The 19,974-nt window shown below is 42.2% G+C and overlaps 1 protein-coding gene across 2 annotated transcripts in view; it reads left to right on the forward strand.

Annotated features, from left to right (window-relative positions):
- The window catches only part of Wdr62 (WD repeat domain 62), a 102,738-nt gene that overhangs the window by 12,654 nt on the left and 70,110 nt on the right, over positions 1–19,974 (forward strand). Inside the window, exon 2 of one of the 2 annotated variants that reach the window (XM_076807005.1) lies at positions 10,380–10,416. The exons of the other annotated variant lie outside the window; for it this stretch is intronic. The gene's annotated coding sequence lies outside the window, so the exon portion shown is untranslated. The remainder of the gene's footprint in view (positions 1–10,379; positions 10,417–19,974) is intronic. 2 annotated transcript variants of the gene reach the window in all.

Genomic DNA, 19,974 nt, shown 5'->3' on the forward strand with positions numbered 1-19,974 from the left:
ATCCTACCACTCCTATCCTAGTCACTTCTATAAATGTCACTATTACTTGGTACACCTATGCACTTACGATCAAAATTCTTCATCCATCAATGCTCCCTGTGTTTAAAAGATTCGCCTTCCTAATGCAAGAATAAGCACCCACGAGTCTTCCGAGTATCATACATGAGTATCAAGTGCAACAGCTTCTCCCCCTCCCGAAAAGCATCCCAAACCACGAGCTACCTCAAAGACCCCCCAAGCACCGTAAACACTCTTCAGCCTTTCGGAGCGAGGCTGACTCGTCTCGACTCCGACAAGGCTCGCCGTTCCGCGGCGTCAGCGAAATCAGGAAGCCATGAACGATATAATAAGGGCGCTAGCAGAGGGTGAAGTCAGGTATCGAGCCGACCGCAGACGGACGGACAGACAGCGAGGAGACGGGGTCGAGGGTGAGACGTAGGCATGGCAACCACATCCATCCCCCTGGCGGGTACCACGCGCCATCGAGTTTACACTGTATCGAGTGCTACGGGAAATCCGACACGGGCCTCGCTAAAAATACGCGGCACTGTTTATGCGCGCCGCGTGTTACGCACCTAGGTACTCCGCGCGAGGAGCTCATTGCTCTCGGCGATTCCGCGATTTCTGGTAGTTTCTGTGACGGAAGGCTGTTGACTGTGAAATCTATACAGCTTCGGGTATGAGACAGCATTGGGAGATGAGTTTTCTAATAGTATTTTGGTGGCTAGTGAGGTTCATTTCTGATAGGGATTGTGTAGCCACGGTGTAGGTACAAAGGTTAGTCAGCAGACAGTCCATTACAAGATTGAAATCTGTGCAAAGTCAAGGCGCGATCTCGCCGAGCCCACGCGCCGTGGGTTGGCAACTTACTCATTTTGTCATCAAGGGTCGTTGAACATTTCTCTGGTGGGGGGGGGGGGGGGCAAACTAGTATAAATTAAATTTGACCTCAGGGTTATACAGTTTCTTGTTTTATCTTTTTTGTGAATCGAAGTTAAAAAAAAATAGAGCTGCAATTATTCGAATAATTACGAGTATTCGAATATCCGGAGATATCGAAGTTCGGATTGTACCGAATAAGAATCTGAACATGAAATATGTGTTCACACTTTAGCGTGAAATTCTTTTCACTTTGGCATTTAGGTACAATTAAGTATTTGGTTTTCAAACGATAAATTTGGAACTGTATTAAGCTTTGGTAAATTTGTACATTTTGAAACGCAAACAGCCATCAGTTATTAATATTATTATTCTAATAATAATATATGGGCAAGCCCGACTCACAATCAGTCGACCAAGGGTCCCCTCCTCTAGGCCCACCCGTATCCTGCCCTAAGCGGGCGACAAACAGTGTCAGCAGAGTTTTTTTTGTAGGAAACGAAAACCCCATAAACGATTTTGAGGAACTTGGGAGGAGTTGATACATTTACCCCTGCGTGAGGAGTGACTGATGCATAAATGTATGGTTGATAAATTATTTGAAGTGCACTAAAATCTAAAAAATAATTATTTTCTTGTGCTACAATTTCGATGGTGGTTTTCACATTAAATAAAATTGTAGAGCAGAATATCTGTGAACAAATTCATTTTGATGGTTGATTCTGTATTAAATTGATTCATATTTTGTTATGAAACAGCCTGCTCCACGATTTTATTTAAAGTGAAAAACACCATCGAAATTGTAGGAAAAGAAAATAATTATTTATAGTTTTTAGTGCATTTTAAATAAAATCGTTTAACTTAATTTTATACATGTATATTTTTTATTATTTACTTTTTAGTGTCTTAGTTTAGATTTGTGGTTATGGATTATATTTATCGATTACTGAGTAATTTTTTAAACTCCTCGGGGTTTTTTGTTCATAATTTTGTATTGTCATCCAAACTACGTACGTCTGAAAAGTTTCATGTTTATTGGACACAATACAAATAAGCAAACAAACAGAGTAAAATCGTTTAAAAATGGAAAGTCTGAGTAATACCATTCCTGTAGCAGTGTAGATCACAAGTACCTACCATTTTCAACGATTCAAGCAAACAGGCCACCCATCGTTTCAAACCACGCTCCCCTGTACACACATTCGTAACACCTTCTGACAAGTTGACACACGAAACGATAAATATCATTGCATACCCGAACACACATTTTCGCGAGGAATCTAACGTCACGACAGCCATGGTTAGCTTCTAACGCTCTAAACCATCGACTCTGTTTATGCTCTCTACGTTCGCTGCTGTAATCTCGCTTCCTCCTCCCCTCAATGTTTGTGGATTTATCCTGTAAGAGTGGCGTGCTCGGGTTTTACATTCGAAAATAGCACGTCGAGCGTGTACTACGCGCCCTCGGAGGAGGAAAACAGCCACGTAATTCGAGTGTTCCTCTCTCTTTCCCTGGCTCTGATAATTATGTATAATCGGCTGGAAATGATTGCTGCCGCAAGTGGCTCGTCGAGGCTTTTGTTTACAGATAAGTATCAATTAATGGCCGCGAGAGTGCCTAACAATGGCCCCTCGAGACGATTTTTGACGATCTCTCGCCGCCCGCTCTCGGCCAAAGAAATTGCAAGCCTCGAAAAAGAACGCCGACTAATTATCGCGCGTCGAGTGGGAGCGGCGTTCTCGGCTGGGAAATGTCATAAAGCGAGAGGATGAAGTCGTATTACTTAACTCTCAACTGCTCTTGGAGCCGAACGGCGTCGTTTGACGCTCGTTTCATCCCGATTGCTCGAAAAAAAACGAGTGCAAGTTTAAATTCTGCACGATAACACTTAAAGTAACCTTAAAATTTCCTACAACCTTGATGGAAATCCCACCAAGTCCCATTCGGGGGTTAAAACAGACGCTGGAACCTGTTCGACTAACGCTAAACCTCTTACCTTACTTACTTACCATTATTATTCCTTCACAAAAATACAAACCTGGGATCTTAAGGAGGTGAATGTCTCGCGTAAAACTGAGAATCGCATGAAACTTTACCGCCTCGGGTCAGAATTGACCTCGCGTCCGCTGAGCGCGGTATTGACTCCAGCGCCCAAAATTTAAGCGACGTTTTCGCGGGGGACGTTTCAAATATTGGAGCTATTCCGGGTCCGGGCGAACCGGCGTGGCTGAAAAAGCGCGACGTTAATTAAAGGCACGACGTGAATCACGTCGAACGCCAAAATGCTTTCTCGTTTTTCTACATTTTCCGCGCCCCGCCGCTCCCTGGGACGACTTTATTCCGCGCGGAGGCGACGGGTGCGCGTTTCTTTCCACTGTCCCGCGCGTTAATTGAGCGACACAGCGCGAGCTGGCTCCGAAAATAAAAAGGGGAGTCGACGTGTCGGGAATCGGATTTTCTTATCTTTCAACGAAGTAGCTGGACAATATATGGTTCGCTGTGTTCATTTGAATAAAATTCCCGAGACGGGGCCAATTTCAGAGGTGCTGCACGGGAGGCGGACAAAGCACAAAGCCCGGAGGACTCTGACTAAGGCCAGGAGAATCCCCTGCATCAGAGGCGGACGAGAGTTCGCTGCCACCGGAAGATTGTGCCCCGCATTTCGTGGTATTTCCAACGGGCGACACGCTTCGAGCCACTGGAATCCATCTGAGCGATCGCTGCTGGGATCTGTCGCGGACAGGGGAATCTACTTTAGCTGGGGAAACAAAACGGTGGCGGCTTTGTTTAACGCTGCGAAGTGAATGCTGGAGATTCTGAGGGAATTTGGAGGAGGCTCTTTGGATTGTGTGGTGTTAAGGAGATTTTCTTGGGAGACGGCTTAGCCAGCGACTTTTATTCTACTTGTATTCACATGTTTGTTATGTGGATGAGTAGATACGATAGAGGGATGCTGTGGAATAGATGTCTTAATACCGAGGTACAGGTCGGCCAAGAAGTGGTGAGCGCTGTGGGCGGGATTTAGGGGCGGCAATAAACTCTGCGCACGCGCTTTGGGGGCGTCACTATCACTCTGTATACCCATAGTATCCCAAATTAGATAACCCTTCGTGTTATCCACCTTTAAGAATTTTTATCCTGATCTCCACCTTGATGAAAATTAGTCGTGAAAAAAATTAGCGAGAAATTAGAGAGAAAACTTAGCTTAATTAAAGTGTTAAGAAAGCACACTTTTGCTAAGGAAGCTCTGAAAAATTACCTCCTCACCCCCTGTAGGAATATAAAAATTATATCTCTAAAATACGCATTAACCCCTGAAGACTCACCTCCGTAATATTACGTTTCTTGCGAACAGTCTCCAAATTCCACTTCCGTAATATTCCGTTCGATAGAATAAAAAATAAATGTTTTTTTCGAAAAAAAGTGTTTCATCTCAGTTTATAAACATTTATATAATAAAATAGAATCATAAAAAGGTAGTGAATTTTTAAGTTTTTCTAAAATTTAGACTGTGTGTTTTTGGGGGTTAATATTATCACGAATGGAATATTGATTGATATTGATTGAATAAAAGGTACAATCACAGAATTGCAATCAAACTAAACGTTGATTTTGCATCATAGGATGGCTCTCCCCGTTACCTCGAAGGAGCCCAGGGCGGTTTGATTTCGATGTAGATAAAAAAAGACGAAGAGGGCACGGGCGTCCTCAATCGTCGTTTGCATTCGTGACACCGTGCACGCGCGCACGTGTATCAAGCCAGACGGTGTTATTTAACGCTGCAGCTATTTCCAGGTGCGTGCGTCGTCGATGTCGAGTGCTACTCAACGGCGACGATGGCTCGTGCACAGCCTCTATACCGCTTAATCTCCTTTCACCTAGTCCGTCGAAACGAGTAATTTTTACCGCCGCTCCTTTTACTACCGCGTTTCCGACCTCCGCGTTACGCAGCCACGCCGGGCTTTTCAGCTTAATCCCTGCCGCATCTAGAGCGAAACCGCGACGGAACATTGTTGGTGAACTGCTCCCAGAGGCTTCACAGATTCAAAAAGACTTGGAGGAAGCTGGCGTGGAAGATCAGGGGGCCAAGTGGCGTGGTATCATTCTCCGGGATCACGGTGTTATTGGATTCGACGCTTTCCCAGTTTCCAGGGGCAAGTTGATGGTATTCTGGGGATACTTCGGGAGTTAAGATTATACCGAAGAGGTTGGACCACTTTGGCTGGGCCAAGAAATACCGCATCTTTGCATATTTATTTCTAAGTGACAAAAACACTTTTTCTGATTAAAATTTTTCAATAAAGATAGAGACATCTTTGAATAATATCTATGACTTTTTTAACTCTCGATGACCATATTTGTTGTTAAAGAAAACTTGGAAAAAAATTCTGTATATTATTAAATGATGTCTCTATATTTATTGAAAATTTTTAATCGAAAAAAGTGGTTTTCCCACTTAGAAATAAATTCCCAAAGACGCGGTATTTCTTGACCTGGCCCGAGGTAGTCCAAGAGAAGATTCCCGACCCGGACATTCAAAAAATTATGAAACTTTGCGGATATGTAGAAAATATATAGATATGCTACCCAAATTTACTCTAAGGGGTGAAATTGACCTCTGAAATTTCGGCTATTTTACGATTTTGTTATAACTCGCGAACTGTAAGTTACCAAATGATAGTTCTAATTAAAAGAACTGACTTTTGTGTGAAAACTTTTTTTTCTATCTCTTGCAGTTCACGAATTATAACACGAAAACGGAAAATAGTCGGATTTCCAGGGGTCTATTTCAGCTCCCTAACAGTGAATTTGGGCAGCAAACAAAAATTTGTATCCTCTACATAAATTTGTATTCCCAAAGTTTCATAATTCTTTGAATTTCCGGGTTGGCGATCTTCCCTTGTTAGTAGAATTCAAGCTTAGGAAAGGTTTATTCAAATTTTCCATGAGCTCTCATCGATCCTGGAATTTATATCTGTAGATGCAACGTTGCTCAATCTTGATTCGTTATTGAAGAAATGGAGAACGTGTGCTTGGGGATTTGTAAAACTACAAAAATGTGTTAATAATAACAGATAGTGCTTGGAGATTTATGAGACTAAAGAAATGAGCTCACAATAATTGATAATGCTAGACAAGCTAGTAGATAAGCTAGACAAATGTGTACCGACTGCTTCCTAGTATAAAGGTGTAAATCCACGATGAGACAAAAATATCGTTTACCGCACAGATTTGGGCAAAACTTTTATTTAAATAAAATTTCGAATAATGAATAAAACTTAAAAAAAAACATCTTTCGTTCGTTAACCCGAGTTAACTTTATTCCTCACATAACGAAATTTTTTTTAAACTTTCATTCGTTATTCGAAATTTTATTTTTTAAAATAAATTCTTTAATCTCACGAGACAAGTATTTCATTATTGTATTATTTTTAATTATTTTGTCATTAGTTTCATGAAACACAAACAATGACGGTGCGCTACCAAAATCCGGTGACTCCTTAACTTTTTTATGAAAATCTCGAATTTTGACAGAGCATATCAGAGGTTTGCGCCGAATTTCACCGTATTTCGATACTTAAGCTTCAAACCTCCGCTATTTTGTTAATTTTTTATCAGTAAAAATAATCCTGGTTCCGGCGATAACCACGCTCATAATGATTACAACACACTTTGAATTTTTTGTTTCAAATGCGTCGTTCTCCCGGAATCACCTGCACCAGCACTGCATCGCTTTCTCAAGGCGCCCACATCAGTGCGATATATATATATATTTAAAAAAAACTGTCAATTTAAAATAGATTTTTTTATACTGTCAATAAGTGTATTAATAAGTAGACAAAACATTATGTACGTTGGATATTCCGTGGACTAAAAAATAAATCCTAAAAAATGAGAATTTTCACGACTTCACAGTGGACTGACCCCTTAAGCCTAACTAAACAGGTAACACAAATCATAATAGGAACAACAACTAAACCTTGTAATAAAGGCAGTCAATTGTTTCGCAAAGGGTGCCATAACGTAAACATAAACAAATTTTACGCCTTCAGGCGTAAAATTGAAAAATATCGTCGATGAAGAAATTCCTAGGATTCTCAACAGGTCCCCCATAAACTCTGAGCGCTCAGATGGCGATTTAACGCCTCCGCGCTAAACGTACAAAAAGTCGAAACACAGTTAAGCTCGTTATTTAACGACGGCAAGAAATCACGAGCGATTTCATAGCGGTGGGAATATGACAGGGCCTGTTAAACAGCCCGTGCAATCTTTCCAGACGGATTAGCTGAATCGCTCACTGTTTTCTCCGGTTTACAGTAGCCCGCGTTGTTCTCTAGCCACGATCCTGAAAACCGAAGGTTTCTTCCAGCAGCTCGCTGCAAATGGCCCCGGCACGAAGCAGAGCGATGCGAATTATCATCGTGATCCATAAGGTCACTGCTGCTGAATCGTTAATGCGGCGCCTTAACGCGTAATTACTCGATTAATTGATCCTGTTGGCTGGGTTCTGGTAAAAAAAAAAAGGATTTCTAAATTGCGATCAATTTGCGGGCTATCTTTAGTTAAGAAATTTAGTTGCAATTCCTTTGCGGAATTAACAATAAAATATATGAAATCTTCGGAGCTTGGATGAAATAAAAAATTGACGTTGTTTGTTACGGTTGATTATTTGATTAAATGGGTTTAAGGTGTAGCATATGCAGAATCGCAGTTTTTTATATTCTGTGATTTAATTTGAATTTCCGCTAGGTCACTTCCTTGTGTGCTATTTTAGTTTTTTATTCTTCTGCAGTCTGTGGAAGTTAGTACTGTGTTTTTGTATTCGTATGTGTCAGATGGCGAAGTGACTTTGCTTCAGGAGAGAACTGGAAGAGTCTGACTTGCAGCGAAGTTAGCAACGGGAAAGTAGGATTAAAGGATAGAATAAAATTGTACTCTTGGTGAACTCGAAGGATTTTGAAGCAGTGACGATGACGCGGAGAAACTCTATCTTCTATTTAGATAGTGCAATGCGAGGACGACGTAGCATTTGAATAATACAAGATAAGAATCTCCGTGAGAAAATTTCAACTGTGTTTAGAAAGATTTGCTTTTACCAGGATTCGCAATATTATATTAAAACAAAGATTAATCAAATAATCAACTCTGTCTCTCCATCTTTTCACACAGATACCTAGAACTCATCAACATATTTTCTAAGGACTAGATCATGTAGCAGGAACTTGCTTTGCAATGCCAAAGAATAGACAAAATGGGGACCAAATGCGATAACTCTACTTTTCAACGATTCCCTATTTGATGTAGTTAGAAGACAGTTCCCAGTTAGCTAGAAATCGAACGTGGATGGATGATTGCGATCGACAGGCCGAGGCCAGGAGCGCGTCAGCTAGTGCATCAGTATGGCAGACGCTTTCTAGGAGCGAAGGCTGAGCGGAAACGCAGGTGGATATTACGCGATGGTCGTTCATTACACGAAACTCGGCTAGTACCTTGCGATTAGGGGCGACCTCAAAGCGATATCCGTCTCTTATCTCGAGTTTCTTGTCGTCAGTGTTTACGTTGATAAGACAGCTGGCTCTGTACCTCCTCTGCAGCGTTTGCCAGTTGTGCAGGTTGCTCGCTGATGTTTGTTCCAAGATGGAGGAGGTTTTTGTCGAGCATATACCCCCATTGGGAAGAAAAGAGAACAGAAATTCCTTAAGTAATGCTTTATTTAATTGTTTTTACATAAGTTGTGGAAGTTTTAAGTTCTTACTAAAGTTGTAGAATTCCAAGTTCTTACTTAAGTTTCAGCAGTTTAAGTTCTCATTCAAGTTGCAGAAGTTCTTATTTAATTTCTATAAGTTTAATTCTACGATTTCTGCATTTCCTACAAAGTTTAACCTGTTAACTGTGGAAGATAAGGTAGCTCGCCATTTGAATATTATATTACACTACTATTACACTATTTCTCACATTTACCGCGCCATTGAAAGTATCAGCTCCGTAATCGCCCGTGATCATTCAGGAAGGATTCCCTCGGTCGCGTTCGTCCTTGCGCGAGCTTTCACGGGCCTTTCCTCGCGGCTCTTTCCATTTTCGAGAATCCGCAGCTGCCTCCGGGTATTCCTAGCAAGGTGAACAGGAAATCCGAGTCCGCGACACGGTTCCACACACGCTGCGTCGTTCTCTATACACTTCCCCGCCGACGGGTATGCGTCACCCGACTGTCAAGATTTGCAACGAATGTCGCGCTGTCCTTGAATTTCCTCTGTAATTGGTCTGTAGCGTACGCTTGAATATCCAAGAACAGGTGATCTTATTCGCCCCGTTGTATGGAAGTCATGATGAGCAACCCGCGGCCCGTCTCAACATTTGCGTATATCTTTTCAACTGTAAAAGATATCAGAATGAATTTTTCCCCCAAAAGTAGGATAAAATTATCCTTTTCTAATGTTTTAAAATGTGATCGTCGTAATCGACTCCCTGACGAACGATTAAATAATTGTATTAGAGTAGCAGTTTCGAATATCGCACCCAATATTGTCAAACACGTTAATGAAAAACAGAATCAAGTATCTCGTTAAGTAAATTTCAATAGTTATTTAATTTCATTTAATTAGAAAAGTATACGTACATGTACCTGTTTATATTATAATATGTACAGTGGCTCACAGCCATAATCGTACACTCTTTAAAATCGCATAACATTTTTAAAATTGGTCCAAACAACTCGAGTTTTTGAGAAGCTAGAAGGATTCGTTTGCTAAGTGACGTATTTCGTCGTTTTGAAAAAAATTGCAGTTGGAATAGCAAAAAAAAAAAATAGTAAAGGTCGTTTTTTTTTCAGATTTCAGTAAGTTGTATACATTCTGAAAACTTTATCAAAATCGGTCAACGTTGCTCTGACTTACAAACTGAGCTACAAACTTTGAATTTTCATTACAGGTTCAGAAAAAAAGTTGAAAAAACGACCTTTACTATTTTTTTTTTGCTATTCCGATCAACTACATTTTTTTTTCAACACGACGGAATACATCACTTAGCAAACTAATCCTTCTAGCTTCTTAAAAAAAAAAATTAAGTCGCTTAGACCAACTTTGATAATGTTAAGCGACTTTAAAGAGTGAACGATTATGGCTGTGAGCCACTGTAGGTAGGTAGGTAAATATTACTGTGTATATATTACTAATAAACTGTAAATCAAATTTAAAAAAAAAACGTCTTTGATTAGTATATTTATGTATTTATTATTGCGGCCCTCATACAGTAGCAGGTTTCCACTTGTGGCCCACTTCGGACCAAAGGTTGCTCACCACTGTCTTAGAGGAGTTGTGAGCACAAAGAACTGTGAATTCTTGGGAATAAAGTATTAATTTTGAATTCCACTCCGTGTTCTATAGATACTTGCGATTCTGTCGGGTAAAAATGAATGGTTTGGAAGGGAACTGCATTGTGATTAAGTCACTTGCTAAAACGCGTGGAGTATTCTAAAAATTCGGTGTTATTTGTGTTGCAGATTACGCGGGACGCGATATTCAACCGGAAAGCTTGCGGTGAGTGGCCGAGAATTATTTATTCCGTCTCGTCTCCGCGTGTTTCCGCGAGCATTCCACAAAGTGGCCTGCAACACTTGGTGCATTTCTGTTGAAACGTTGGGTATCGGCATTACGGCGACATATTTTCCTGCGCGTGTCTGGTTGCCTCCTTCGATGCGGAACGATGGAAATATCGTGGTTTGACATCATATCGAGTTATCGAAAATGGCGATACCTTGGCAACTTTAAACGTGCAGATACTTGTCTGGCTTTTTCTCTCGTTGCTCTATCTTGGAGGAATATTTCATGGATAAACTGTAGGGAACGTTACTAAGGATACTAATAGATACTAGCAGATACTAGCTGATATTTGGTCGTTACGAGGAAATACTAGAGTTAGTCTCGGTAGATATTTTGGGATGCTAGTCAATATTACCGGTCCCTATCGCATACTAATAACCAAGCCCATCGTTACTATCATAAAACTTTGATTCATTCGAAGCATACTAAATTTAACATACTAAGTAGTAATTTTATCGCAATCTGGAAGCAAGAATTCCTGAATATATAAAATTCCCAATCCACCGCTATTTTATACATCTGACTCATACCAGTACTCTATCCTCAGTGCTTGCAAACTTTGTACACACCGCGCTAACGATAGTTTTATCAACTTACGTAAACGTACACACGTGCCACGTCGTACCAGAATATGCATACTCATCACGGGTAAACAGAGGCCTCAAGGAGCTCCGTAATATCCTACAATAAAAATGAACACAAAAAAATAGTTACTCTCAGTTACTTCATCTCCACGCGACCAGCGGTCCGTGCAACATAACCCAACGAAAATAATCTAGTTACCCAACAACGTGTCCCGTTGCACGTCGGGCTGCAGGAGCCAGGAAGGGCCGTGGAAAACCGGTCGATAATCCGTAGGTTTATATTCCCTCGCAGTCTCCTCGCGTCCGGTCCTAAGGAAATTTATTTGTCTAGCTCCAGCTCGTAACGCTTTTACAGTCGGGCCAGAACCGCCAAATAATTCCCGCCGCGTTTCAATAATATATCGCCGCTTGCTAGCGCTGCTCTGCCGTGACGCGACCCCGCTCTTTTCGAACGGTAACTCGACTCCAGGTCGCTTTTACGGCTTTCCCTCGGCGATCATCGAGTCCCTCGTGGCGATCATTCGCGTGGAAAATATTTTTCGACGGCTATCCCTCCTGCGCCATATTTTGCGCCTCGGGCCACCGGGGACTTGAGCGTTTTAGCAATTCACGGTTTATATTACTTGCCAGTCGCATGCCACATATGCATAAATTCTCGTTTCTTTGTGCAGCATCATATTAAAATTTCTTCGCGCTGAGAAAAAACAAATGCGACGTAATAAAATTAATTCCTCAGCTAAAATTTGGTAATAGGTAGGTGTTATTTACCACCTAACTCAAGTACCATTTAAAATAATTACAATTTCGCTTTCCTCTAAAATCATAAAAAGGTGCCTTTTTCCACTGGGCCCCTCAATTCTTTACGTTCCAAGTTATCGCGACGCTCGAGTGGAATTATCTTTGGATCATAAAAAAGGCTGGGACCAAGGTGGTCCCTAATTCGCTTAACCTCGCGGAACGCTATCGTATTTGACTCGTTATCCGAGGACGGCGAACTCCGCCAGTGCAGCGTCAACATCGCCGACGTTGCCTCGGCACTCTTTATCGTAATCTTTGCTCACTGCTCAGCAAACACTTCTCTGCTCGATGAAAAGGAGGCTGAGTTCGGTTGGCCGTGCACAGTTTCTTTCTTCGACGGCTCTGAAAGGCTGCGCCTCGAGTCTGTCGCATCCCTGAACTGGCGACCCCTGTTTGGACTTCCGTCAGGCGAAATTTTCCGCCGTGCAAATGAAATTTTCGCGCGAATGGCGGAGGCTTGATTAAGAAATGGGTTTGGTGGTGTTTTGTAGCTTCTTCCGAGGTTAAATGAAGGAGGAAGCTGTTTTGGGATGGTAGAATGGTATCAGGTGTTGAAGGGTTGATTTTAACCACTTGCGCTGGAAAGACGTCGAGATGTTTTTGTTACAAAGTCGCCAACGACGTAATGTACACGTCGGTAGACAGTTGTCGCAGGAATAAAAATGACTATTAATTCCAGACTGCTTTGAAAGATACCATACTGTAAAAGATTATTAATAAACAAAATTAGTATTCATATCAAGTGGCGCCTCACGGCGAGTTACAGTGGGGCGTTTTGGCACGCGCATCTGTGAATATTTGCCAGCGCAAATTGTTAAAGTTGGAGGAAAAGATAGTTTTCTGTTGGAAGTATTATATAGGTCATTTTAATGTTCATATACCTACTTCGCGATACGTTTTCTAAAGACAGAGCGATAAGAGGTTGACGCACCTTATATTTATACAATAATAATAAATATTATATAATATTGTCATTCCACAGGTAAAGTTGCGAAACTGCAATGTTTGCAAATGTCAACTGAATGCATAATTTTATTTATTTATTTAAGTTTTTGCAACTTTGTTATTTGAACGACCATATTATCTACGTTTTTTCATAAAATTCAAAGGCGCCTATGTTTAAAATATGGACCTAAATTTCGCTACACAATTTTCGAGACGAACTTACGTGGTGACCTAATCTAGTGACTGTTCGATATGGTATGTAAGTATAAAACTTGAGGCGAACTTATGGGATGACCTAATATTTGCGACCCTGTTCGATTCTGCGTGTTTCAAATATTCATCTAAATTCTACTTGTGACTCTGTCCGATACATGGCCGCGGTTCGTAAACCGTCTGGAAGAAGACAAATTCGTCGAACCCCAATACGGCATCTTTAGGAGCCATCCCATGGGATAGAGTTCATGGTGCAACTCTACTTTGGGTCGTAAAGCGTGGAATAGCTAGGCTAGACGTAGCGTTCAGGGACACTGAGCGCGCCTACGTGACGGCTTTTCGAGATCCAGCCACGTTCCCCTACATTCTGTTACTGGGAACCTTGGTTGTCTGGCCACTCGTGCCTTTATTATATTTGGCAGTGGATGCTTCCCCGTAGCTTTTACTCCGTGAGAATAGTAATGTTGGCTTAATAATAACCATGAAAGTAGTAATCTGCACCCAATACCCCTATTTAATATTTACACAAAGCGTTCCAGAACTAAGCAGTGAAACTTTGGGAAAGGTGGAATGAAATATGCTCGTAAGAGAATAGCACGCTTTGTTTACTTACAAGAAGATCGAGCTGCAAGATCTATCGAGTACACGTGCACTGGACTGAAAATATTTTCCACCTTCGAATGGATTTTTTCGAAAGTAAGGGTGCATTCAAAGAAAGTTATTCCACAGTTTCAACTTCTGTTGATTTTACTCAAGCGAAAGAAGTACGAGTTTTCAAACTCGATTTTCTCGAATGGAAAGCTTCCCGTGAATATTTTTTTTTTAATTCATAGTTGCTGAATAATTATTCCACAAAGGATGCCCTTCAAGTTGTATAGCGAACTCGCAGATTTCCACTTGATTGCTACACGAACGCCGACAAAGGAATTTAAATTTCGTTAAGTGCGCGTCGAAGGACGCAGGCGGGATCCTTGGAGAATCGAAAGGAACGCTGATCGTTTCGGGAGCGCAGTAATGGCCGTCCATCATTTTCCTATTAATCAGAGCGTTAACAGTCGGTGCGCGCCGAGGAAAAGGAAGTATGCTAATGGACGCGGTATCGTCGAAAAGCATATTTTCACTATGGAAACCATGCTAAACAGGGGTAAATGCGCGTACTGCCAATGCGGACCAGGGAGATTAATCGTTTCCACCAAAGACAGACGCGCGGTGGTATGCAATTACCGCGATAATGCCACCTCCATTAGAAACCAGTAATGATATCAGCAGATCGCCATGGCTGACGAAAGCCATTCAACATCTTACTTGGGCCCTAATTGCTTTCATTTCGATATTTGTCCATTTTTTTTTTACCTTTTCTGCTGTAAGTGGTCAAATTCTATGTTTATCAGCTGTAGATCCTCGAATGCAACGTCCAACTTTTCTAGACGTTTAAATTCCACGCTCAATGCCTCTAGACCCTCAAATCCAACGTCCACCACCTCTAGACTCTCATACTCCACGATCAAACCCTCCCAGCTTCCCAAAGAGTATCAAGAAAGTAAGTAGAGGAAGACCCTTGAAATCAGTTATCATAGTCTTCGCCTTGGCAAACCTATGAAATTCCCCCTGGAATTGCCTCTAACGACTCTCGAAGCGAGAGTGGTCTCTCTGCCAAGTTCAGGGGTCAAGGAACACGCGTACCACGAGAAATCGCGATCCGAGAGCCGTCTCCTCGTTTAGCGTGTCTCAATTGTCTTTCCCTCCAGATCTCACTCAATTTCTCGCAATTAGCGCGCAATTCTCTGAGGTAGGATCGGTCAATTAGAGGCGATTAATCGCACGCGCGATGCAATCTCTGAAACGAGACTGGAAAGCGTAGGGGGGAGGTGGCTGCTGAGTTCCTCGCGATTCATCAGACGCGGGGGCAATGAAATGAGACTTCTGTCTGGGGTACCGTTTAACTCGATAATCCTTGAGATTGCATTAATCGCCTTGGAGGAGTGACGCAAGCGAGGCTTAATCTCGACGATTTCGCGATTGATTGGGAAAGGGACTTTCTCTTTGATATTTGCAGTTTCATTGGCTTTGTGGTCTCGTCCCAGCTGTCTGAATTTCTTCGCGTGATTTCCAATTTTATTGTTCTTTGAGGAAGTTGGAAATTGCGAGTGCACGAGGCGGGTACCTACCTTTGTTGCGTTTCCATCCTGTGCTCCCTGTGCACGTGCGCGTGCGCGTGAAATGGAAGCGCAGAGAATTGTGGGAGCAAGATAGCTTTTGTTCGTTTTAATAAATGTGCGCTTATTCATTCGATGTTTACAAGTAAATGTTGGGTATTGAGAAAGTTGATTCATGCGAATTTTATCGATAGGTGAATCATCGATACCTACTTCGTCTCTTAGCCTTTCGAGATTTCGATCGCCTTTGATGGACAGCTGCGTTGCTTTCCTGTTTCCTAATATTGCGTGGGATCATTACGAAGCTTTGTGGAAGGTCAGAATTTATTTCTCTCGAGCAGGTGTTGGGTCGTCTTTTGTTTGTTTAATTGCGAAAGTACACTTTAAACCGATTTGAGAAGTATGACACGGTAAATTGGATGAATATCTAGCATCGACATCTTCGTCAAGCGAAATCACAACTAATAGAAGTGAATGAAGGCAATCTCGAGTGCCCGATAAATGCGTGCTCGCGTTTAATAATCGCAACGCGTCCTTTCAATAACTGGTCTATTAGTGTCTATCTCTAGTGCTCGCGATGTCTGGTCCAATTTACCAAGATCATAGTTCAGGCAACAAAGGTGATCTTGGTTAGCGATAAGAAGGTTTCCAAGTTGAAATTCACTTTTCTTCATCTTACAAACCGTGACTATAGAAACAGGTGAATTTTCTTAGAATATTTATTATTTACCCCCAAAGGGAACAAGTACCTCCCGCTCCACTAATAACACCATTTACTAACATCTCACTAACACCTGCATGAACTTCAAAACGAACAACCACCACCGTGTGCGGAAAACCTCTCCTCCAATTCCGTAACCATACCCTTTGAACGCCAATAGGAGTTCTCCGCGCACACTCTTGCGCATACACGAATCCTTCGCTCTCAAAGTTTAAAAATTAATTCACCTAAGCAGCATGCAGAATTTAATAAACCGTTTTACTAAGCACTCCAGCGTACAGCTACCAATCACGGAGGCTGATATCGTGTTCCACTAAATTGCTTGATTAATCCGTGCGCCTCAGCGAATCTAATCACCAGCCAGCGATGCTATCATTTTCGATCCTTCGGCTGCTTAAAATTGGCTGAGCGAGTCTTTAGGCTCGGGGATCAGTTCTAGAGAGGAGCTTCCTTCCATCGGTTCTTTTCACCTTTTATTCCGTTTTTTTTTTCCTCTCAACTCTTCTTTCCACCTTCCACGATTATTTTCGCCGCGGATAGAGGTGCGCGGACGCCACCGACTCTTTGGCTCGCGGGTCACGTTCCTCGTCTCGTCTCGTCTTCTCTCGTCTCGTCCCCGCCACCGACAATGCGACAGAGGGAAAGAGGACCGGTCATCGCGTCCATCCTCGACGTACCTCACCAACCAGGCGAACAAACCACGTCACGACGTATGGGACCTTGGCAGTGACAAACTGTGCGACCATCGTCTCGTTTTTCCAAAGCGTTCGCCGCTGCCCCTGCAACTCTTTGTCCCGCGCCAGGAGCACGCGTTCATTGAACTGCTGCTGGAGCACCACGCCGGTGGTGTCGATCGATCTCGACATAGTGGAATTTCCGATGGAATTAGGAAATCGAAGTAGAATTAGGGAAACAAGGAATCAACCCTTTGCGGTCCGAGTCATTTTCACCATTTCCTACCAGCCACTCTATGATTTAAAGTATATTTCAAATTCCGCAGAAATTGCGTGTCATGTATACTAAGAAAATTGCATGTTTTCCATTTGCACTAGTTGTGAACAGAATTTGACTTTAATTGATAAGAATTTGAGTTAGTAGACATATATCTACTAAACGACCCAATGTTCCACCTCCAGATTTAACACAGATCTTAGTTGCACGTTCTGCCTGGTTTACACTTGCCTGCTACGTCAATCAGGAGCAAAGATCGATTAAAGGAACGTTAGTGCTTCGGACGGCGAGTTGGTTTATTTCTGAGGCTCCGGTCGCGAGTGGTCAAATAAACGTGGAAGTTTTCGCGGTGGAATAAACGCGCGGTTGTTTTACAAACTAGATCAGAGAGGAGAGAGAGATCAGATCAAAGGCGCCAGCAACCGAGTAGTTAGCCACTCGACTGGCAATCAGTCTCCCCTATGGGACCTTGACAGTAACAATCAACCGTATGGCAGCCAACACCTCTCCGCCGCACCATGGTGGTTTCTTCACCTTCCAGCCGCGACTTCCTGATATACCTACGATAGTTGCGTAACGGAAACTTCGCGGGGTTTCTAAACGGCCTCACAGAGCCGCCCAGATTTAACTACGCTTAAATTTCTGTCGCTATCATCTTTCCTTTATTAACTTAATATCCCCCTAAGGGCATTAAAACGAAATCGTTTTAAGTCATTTATTTATAACGCCCGGTGTGAATCCTCACAATTCGTGGGCTATGTTGGGGAACCGCAGGTGATAAGCGATGAAGAAATGGATGAAATTTAATTGTGTGATATGTGGAGGGGAGAGTGTTCGTTTTGAATTCCTAGTGGACGGGGAATTTAAATTTGTCGGTCACTATGAAAATTGCATGTTTTGAATTTTAGGGAAGCTCTATATTCCGAATTCTGAACCAAATCTGTATTCGAAATTTGAAAAAAACTTTATACTGCAAATTTCAAAATTCCAAAAGAACTCTATATTCCAAATTCCAATACCACCCTGTATTTCAAATTTCAAACTCACCCTATGTTCCAATTTCCAAATTCTAATACCACCCTGTAGTTCAAAATTCCAAGGCAACCACATTCCAAATTTCAGACGCAATCAATATTCCAAATCCCAAGAAATCTGAGTTTCCCAAATGCCAATAACATTTACCCTCTGACTCTTACCGAGTGCTCAATTTCGAATGAAAAATTAAACCCAAACACTCCGATGCCGACAGGAAGCGCAATTGCGCCCGATGCGTCAAAATTCAATATACGAAAATGTCACGAAAGCAAGGGGACATATTCGGGAGTAATGGGTCGCTGCGGAGAGAAATCGCACGTGCGCAATCGCGTGCTGGCGCGTGACAAAGCGTGAGAGAAAGATATAACGAGCTGCAACGGTGAACGGGAGGGCCAGCTGCCCGAGAAATTCCTGCGGCCGCGCGTTTTGCTCGTACGACTTTTCCGCGAATCTCGCGCTCTCCTTTTTCCCCTCCGGATAGAAAAATGGCCGCCCGAAATAAAGCTGTCCCGAAAGCTTTAGTCATCGACAGCTTCCGTCCACCACTGTCGCACCACTTGAGAAGCGAATTGCTCCTGCTTTGGGCTGGAAGGAATTTTTCAATAAATAGAACAGCGGTGATGGACATTTTTATTCAATTTCTTTATTGAACCAAAGCCTTGACTAAGAATAAAAATATTTGTATTACAAGCTTTTATAATCAAAGCATTTTCCTTGGGTATCTATGATCTTTCCCCCTTTTCTGGTAAAAGTACAAGTAGGTGTAGTGAAAAAAGACAAGGAAAAGTATTTTATTGCCTTTTTCTAAAAAATAATTCCAAGTGCCCTTCTAATAAACTCGAACAAAAATTAGTTAAGCTGATATTTTCCCAGTTTTCTGGTAAGAGTACAAGTGGGTGTAGTAAACAGACATTTCCGTACACCTATCACTTGAAGCAATTGAATGAACATTTGCACCCACCTAATATAAAGAACTGTAGTACGTGTCTACGTGATAACTAGTAACTACCTCATTCGTCATCACCTCGTTCAGAAGTGTTACACGTGGAGATTGTAAAAGTAACTTTTACCCCTGTGAAGTCGAAAGTGGAAGTCGAGTAGATAAATCTTATCAAGGTAGTACCTACCTTAACACTTTGAGTGGTGCTAGGTTTTGAGCAATGCCCTCCTTTAAGTTAAGAAAGTCAAGAAATGTGTTAATAATAATAATAGTGACAAAAAGAACAGACATCAAGATACAATTGATGAATTTAATAACAACGGATGAAAACCTAGGAAGCGCATCGCCGTCGATCAATAAAAATTGGCTAAGGCTTGTACACGGCGCATCGTCGCGAGCCGATTACCTAATTAATTATACAGCAGATGAACGGGGAACAAATTAATTCAGCGCGCGGCGTAATTTATTTCTCATTGTCCCGTAATTGGTGGGCTGAATGAAAGAGAAAGGTTCCCTGTGAATCGCAGCCCAGCGAAAAGGGAATGCAAATGGCCCCGCGTCCCTTCGTCTCTTTTGCCACTCACAGATTTAGGGTTGAATTTGTATCTAGTTACCTTATATACACTTAGAATAATCTTTCTCGAAAGTCGATCGCAAATTTCAATGCAATTGGGAGTGAAAAATCTTCTTAATCGTTTCTCTTCAAAGTTCAGAGAATATAGCTTCAAAGATTCAAAAGTTACACCTCCAATCGGTTTACGATCAAAAAGTGTCCCATAGACCGAAGCATGGTCAATTTAAGCGGCCGGAATCGTGACGAGACGTCGCGAGGAGAGGTTCAAGGAAGCTCCAAGTAAACGTGGCTGTGCTGTGATTACGGGCGTGTCGTAAATTACCGCGACGGATTTGTGGCTCGTAAAATTACGAGTTCAAGGATAGACGAAGGACGGGCGCGACTCTTGCAGCGAGATTGAGACACGGTCGCTCGCAGATGCGCTTAAACGGCGTGACGGATCGTTTCGTAACGTCCTTTTGGCGGTTGAATGCCAAAAAGTCTCTATCCAATTATCGTACAAAGTATAGGCTAGGAGAATCAAACAACCAAGGTCTCGATAATTGAGATTCGTACTTCTGCGTCTCGAGGGAACCCTA

This window comes from Andrena cerasifolii, chromosome 2, assembly GCF_050908995.1.
Source record: "Andrena cerasifolii isolate SP2316 chromosome 2, iyAndCera1_principal, whole genome shotgun sequence".
Lineage (NCBI taxonomy): Eukaryota > Metazoa > Arthropoda > Insecta > Hymenoptera > Andrenidae > Andrena > Andrena cerasifolii.